We start from the raw sequence: 7,109 nt of genomic DNA on the forward strand, positions 1-7,109 counted from the left end.
ATCTACTTACCACCCCTTCCATGCCAAAAGAAAATAGGGTACTTTTAGGATAGCACTTGGCTCTAATGGTGGTGAGAGTAAATATGCTGAAAATAGACCTCGAACTACATCAGTCTCATGTGGTCCAAGTGCTTAAAAATTCATTTCCCTAGATGTTGTGAAGGAACGGAAAGAAAAAGGCTTATGTTTTAAGTATGGTGATAAGTACACGACATGCCATGCCTCAAATGCCTCTACAAGATAGCAAAGGCCAAAGTTCATAGCATGTATGTAATGGAAGATTGGCACATTGATGGAGGAGAAATTATATGATTTACATGCTACAAATAACTTTACACATGTGGAAAATGCAGAGTATGTAGAGGATTTGGACTAGGAGCAATTCTATGATTAGGAGGATGGGTTTCCCTTTGATCCAAGTAGTTGCCCATCTCACGATCTTGGTTTGATCACCCCTACTACACCCCCCTTAGCTACCACTTTCCTTTGCTCCATCTCCATGGACATGTGGACTAGCTCTAGGAGCCCCAACACTCTATGCATTCAAGGAAGCATTAATGGAAAGTATGTATTTATCTTAGTGGATAATGGTAGCACACACAATTTTGTTAATAGATCCGCCATTGATGATCGATTGAAATATGGAATTACAACACTCCCTAAAAGTTTAAGTAGCAAATGATGGAAAAAAAAAAGCATACATGTATGGTCCAAAGTCTCCCTATGCTTGGTTGAAAACTATGTGGCATTAGTTGATCTAATTGCATTAGACATGGGCCCCATTGATGTTCTCTTAGATTGTGATTGGCTAAAACACTTGGGTAAAATTGCTATGGACTTCTCTTAGCTCTACATAGAGTTTATGATGCATGGACAACTCATCCACTTAGAGGGAGTTCATCATAATACCGATTTTTGGCTAATTACAACAAAGGAACTCAAAAGGAAGTTTAAGAAATGATCACAGATCTTTGTCTTGCACTTGAATAAGAAAAGTTTAGATCAGCCTTCCAAAGTATCTAAGAATTCAACTTTGAAAGCCTTACTAGAGAAGTATGATGATTGATTTCAGATGCCCACAACCCTTCCTCTTAAGAGGCAAGTGGACCACCCACTCAATCTTGAGCCATTCTTAGCTAGTGAACAAGTTACCTTATTGACTCTCCAAGTGTGAATGTGAAGAAGTTGCAAAGCAAGTCAAGGAGTTACTCGAGATGGGGTTTATTGAACTGAGTTCCTCACCTCATGCATCCCTCGCCTTGCTAGTCAAGAAGAAAGATGGCTCTTTTCCATATGCATTGACTATAGGGACTTGAATAAGATCATAGTCAAGAACCACTATCCTATCCCACATATTTATGACTTGTTGGATGAGTTAAAAGGGGCACAGTATTTCATTAAGATTATTCTGTACTCTGGCTATCATTAGATATGTATGCAGGACAGTGATGAGGTCAAAATGGCTTTTAGAACTGATTGTGGGATTTGTCATTTTTTAGTGATTCCTTTTGGATTCACTAATGCTCCCACCACATTTTGAAGTCTCGTGAATAAAATATTACACATCAAATAACAAGAGGAGCACTATTAGATGAGTGTTTGATACCTTGAGAGAGCATAGGCTATTTGCTAAGGAAAGTAAGTGCATCTTCATGTAAACATCAGTGGAGTACTTACGGTACATTGTTAGTGAAAATAGCATATAGATTGACCCCAAAAAGGTACAATGTGTTAAGGACTGGCCCACATCATCCAACACTACCTCATTATGTGGTTTCCTTGGTCTCTCTTCATTTTATAGACTTTTCATCAAGCATTATGCCACCATTGCAACACCTTTGATAGATCGCCTAAAGAATGAATCAGTTTTCTGGGATGCTATTGTTGATTGTAGCTTTAACTAGTTGAAGGAAACACTTACCTTAGTCCCCATCCTCATAATATGCTATCTTGTTGCAAGAGCATGGTGTGATTGCCTTTGAGAGTTGTAAGCTTGATGAAAAGGGGATACAAATGAATGTTCATGACCAAGAGATATTAGCCATCTCTCATGCTTTTAAGAAATGGCACCATTACCTACATGGTAGCTGGTTTAGAGTGAAGAGCGACCATCTAGTTCTCCAGTACTTCCTAACTTAGTCTACTTTAACTCCTAAGCAAAGGAGATGGGTGGAAACTTTGCAAAATTATGATTTTAACATCTCTCACACTAGGGGCAAAGACAATATAGTGGCTGAATCACTAACACGGATGTGGGCATGTAGAGTGTCTTTCAATTTAGAGTTACATAGTGATTGGATTGAGGAGCTTCAAGAGACCTACTTGTTGAATGAGGACTTTAGCCACATATTTTAAAAATTATAGCATGGAGTAATGGACGAAAACTCCCAATATCAACTTGAAAATGGCCTCATATGGTCCCATGGCAAGATTCTCGTCCCCCACACTTCTCCCTTCATGGAAGATCATGGAGGAGATGCATTCTTGCCCCACTATTAGTCATTTGGGTGTTTTCAAAACATATGATAGGATTGCCAAGAGCTTTCACTAGAAGGGCCTATGGAGAGATATCAAGGATTTTGTGGCTAGTTGTGTCCCATACCAACAGAAAATGGACAACACGCATTAGACTAGCTAATCTCTTGCACCCCTTGTCTATTCTTGAAGGGAAATGGATACATATAACTATGGATTTCATTACTGGCTTGCTTGTCACCAAGAAATGATGGAACAATATATATGTGGTAGTTAACCACATCGCATCTCAAGTGGCCACTCAATTTATGGAGCATGTGTATAAGTTGCATGGGTTACTGCAAGTCAGTGTGCATGATAGGGGTGCCAAGTTTATGAGCAACTTTTGGCAAGTAGTCTTCACATCTATGGGCACTAAGCTTGCTCCATCATTGCAAACCACCCATAGATTGATGGTTAGACTAAAAGGGTAAATGAATGGTTTGAGATCTACCTAAGGCACTTTTTCCATGATGTATAACACAGTTGGGATATGATGCTCCACTTGGTTGAATTTGCATACAACTCCACTCACTCCATTGGGGTTTCTCTCTTTGAGGCACTATATAGGTATAAGGTTTTCCTCCCTATAGTCCTATTCAATGACAAGATCAATCCCTAGAGTAAAGAGGACTTAGAGTGCATGCAGCCCTGCTTCAACTATGCAAAGTGAATCTCCAAAAGGCACAAGATCACATGAAGCTCTATGCTAATGAGAGAAGAAGGCATTTGGAATCCCAAGAGAGAGAGTTGGTTCTATTGAAAGTGCCTAAGTCCCATTACTCCACTTTCAAAGAGGGTACCAGTAGAGCAAACTCGGCCATAGTTTCTATGGCCCTTATCGGATCTTAAAGAGATTTGGTGACTTGGCTTAATAATTAGAGCTTTCCCCCACTACCAAGATTCACAATGTGTTGCATGTTTGTTTCATGTTAGTCAATTGAAGCTCTTCATTGGCACCTCAGTGGACTATGTGGAAAAGCTACCTCCATAGATGAAGAAGGCATCATTCAATATATCCTTGAGGTAATCATTGGGTAGTGAGATGAATACTTGAGATCTTGATCCATCAAGCAATACCTCATCAAATGGCAAGGCCTACCCTTGGAAGAAGCCTCTTGGTGTCCAACCACTATCGTGGAAGAGTTTCCTTACCTCTGAGAGGCCCAACGAGCTAAAGACTAGTTGGATATGCCCCCTTTTGACCCCACATTGCTTGCAAAATGTAGATTGTTTTAAAACACTTTTGTACCTACACTAATTATAGCTATACACTTTATACATGCACTAAAAGTGTTCTCATAAGCTCCATTTTGACATGTGGCATGCCCCATTTGGAATAGCCCATCAAAAGTTATGTTAGCTTTACCTCAATAGGCTTGTGCTAGATAGCATGCTATTCCTAGTCTTCATGCCCTTAGTTAAAATGAATTGGTGGCATTGTTTCCTTGTGACCATGCCCAAAGCATGCATGTCAGCTATAACTTGCCTTATGTCCCAATTCTCATTGGATACGTACCCCTTCCCCATCAAATCTTCTTATTGTAGCCCTACTCACTAGCCACTCTGACAAGTCCCTACATATGGCTTTTGTTTTTTAGGATTTTGGGGTTGGGATAGAGTGTTATAAGCGAGGTGCACAAGAATTAGGGGTTAGATACCTAGTCGCATTGATTGGGGTATAAAAGGTGTAAGAGACCTAGTTTAGCGCATCCACATATAATCAAGAACATACTCTTCACCTTCTCCTTTAGCTTCCACGGCTTCTTTCCTCTCTCTTCTTCTTTTTTTGTCTTTCTGTCTACTCTCCTACTCTTTCTCTCTCTTCTTCTTCCTATATTTCTCTCTCTTCTCCTCATTTTTCCTCTTCTCTCAGTCTCATTCATTACAACCAACACTAGTAGCACCAATAGTAGCCACCACAACCACTACTGTTGCAATAATAGTAATACTAGTTCAATAGCAACAAAGAAGGCATGCATAGAAGTAGAAGCAAAGTAGTAGTAGTGGTGGTGGTAGTAGTAGTAGTAGTTCAATAGCATCAACAAGGCATGAGAGAGATCATACCTATTGAAGGTAGCAACTTTGATAGGGGCTACGTATGGTGTTGTGTAACAAGGAGAGAGATGTTAGAAGGAAGAGGAGGAGTGACATTAGGTAAAATCTCAAACGTCATCTACAACTGATCCTCAAAATGAGAGCCTTAACAATAAAATGTGAAGATTTTTTGATGCACTTTGAAATTAATAAACAAGGAATACAAATGTTTTCAATACTCATGTGCCCAACATTAGAATACTATTTCAGCATTAGATACCCCTTTAGTGTGATGCTTTAAATCTCACATGAGATCAAATATACTTACATAAAGTCTTTGACATTGTACCTTTTTTTGTAATGGCATTTACATGTTGCAACATTGAAAAAGTATACCAACCATCAATTATAAGCTCCACTTTATTTGCACATTATCTCCATAATCTAGATCTTATCAACAATGTGATCTATGGGGTAAAAAAGTAAAACATTATCTCAAAAATCTAGAAAAACAAGTCTCGTTTGCCCATTAGGAAAGTTATTGTCAAAAGAAAACAATCTATGCAAATGAGTACTAAGACAAATCTTTTATGTTGATGTGAAAGTGATTAATGCATGCGACTTAGCACATACCCACATTTTTAATGTGAAAGCATTAAAGTGATTTTACCATCCTTCTAAGTCAATTATGCTCTTCTTTCCTTCCCATAATTGATGCACTAGACTTAGTTTTAATGAGACTAATGATTAATTTCATTAGTCATAGTATAATGCAATTGATCAAGGAAGCAAGGTCACTTAATCATACTTTTAAGTGTCAAATTTCTAGCTATTTTTAAGGCTAGAGATTATAATTCCAAAGTCAGTAATGTAAAATTTCACTTCCTTTCTCCACAAAGTTAACTAACTAGCATGGCTAGTAAATCCATACAAATCATTGGTGTTAAGCGTGATGCAATACTATATGTTTGTCCTTTTTCCACAAAATTAATAGTGAAAAGAGATTGATATTAATTAAGCTAAAACAACTCACTATTTTTATATTTTTCATATTAATTACTTCCAATGTATATGACTTGAATCTTGTTTTAAAATTGATATATTCTAAGTGGGTTAACGGTGAGAGTGATGGTACATTTATTTTTAGGAACTACTTTTTCAAATGATTTTATATGTCACATGTTGCATTGCTACAAATTAATATATTGACAATTGATATCTCCAAAACTTTCCAAATGTGCAAAGGACATTTGCATGTTTCAAAATCGTGCACACTTAGTGGCTGCAAGCCTCATTTTGCTATAGGAAGAGAGGTATAAAGCCTTTTGGGGTGCATCTATGTGTGACATGTGAAAGCTATCATTTGTGTGGAACAAAATGCTGAAGCAATCTATTATCAACTAGAGTTTGTCTCTTGGTCATATGTGAACGTGGTAATCATGGGATACATGAGCCCCTTTATGTGATACAAGTTTCTATGCCCACTAGTAATTAATTGAGTTCTCATTAAGTGGATTTCAATTGCATTTGAAGCAATTCGAGCCTATAAAAGAACCATGTGTGACATTGACATGATACTTATGATGATATATGCATGTATAGTAGCATGAAACTTAGCAAAATGTGTGTGTGCATGTTTTATGATACAACCCAAAATGCATAACAATCACATTAACATATTTGACAACTTCAATTTTGACTTAGAAAACAATAAATTGATAATACATTAAATTACAACATGAGAATGGTTGAAGTAATAGATACACATAGAAAGGATAATATTTGTCATAAATCATAATAGGTCCATGAAAAAAGTATTAAATAATCAACTTGATCTTCCCTAAGATGGACTACTTTGTTAGACCTAAGGGTAAGTCATGCCAATATCTAAATGCAAGCTATCTAGATGTCCAAAATTTTGTCTTTATCACTTCTTTAGAGATGAGGGCAGTCTAAGCCATGTTGAGGGCTAGTTCCAAAGATAAGAATAATCTCAAATTGATAGCAAGTTAATGTAAACATGTGCCGTATTAGGAGCATCCATAAGGTGGGGAGGAACCGGCCAATTCCCACCCTTTAGAAAATTTTCAATGTATGAGAAAAAGCTTATAACTAGTGTGTTAGATTACATAAGGAGCATAAAGTCTTTAAAAAATTACGCGGTTTTCAACGATAGAATGAAACACCCTTTCGTACCTAAAGCTTACATGAATACAACATATGTCGGCACAACTAACTTAAATACAGTAAGATACATTTGTAAAAGTAATCTCATAATGAAGAATACATGATAAAAATGATATAAGCAAATGTAATTATGACCTTGATGATGGTTCACTCAAAAGGTGTTAGACTGCCAAGTTCATAGTGCATATCATGGACTACTTTAGTGTGTTATCCTACTCATGTCGTTGTAGTTTTAAGTATGCTATCCTACTCATGCCATTCACATAAGATTTGGACCAACATCTTAATGCAAAGACTAGATGTACTTGTCTTGCAAAGTCAAGTACTAGATGTACTTGTCTTGAAGGATTAGATGTATTCGTCTAATCTAG

The sequence above is a fragment of the Lygodium microphyllum genome, chromosome 26, assembly GCF_053477565.2.
Source record: "Lygodium microphyllum isolate KBCC chromosome 26, Lygodium_microphyllum_v1.1.10, whole genome shotgun sequence".
In the NCBI taxonomy this organism is placed as follows: domain Eukaryota; kingdom Viridiplantae; phylum Streptophyta; class Polypodiopsida; order Schizaeales; family Lygodiaceae; genus Lygodium; species Lygodium microphyllum.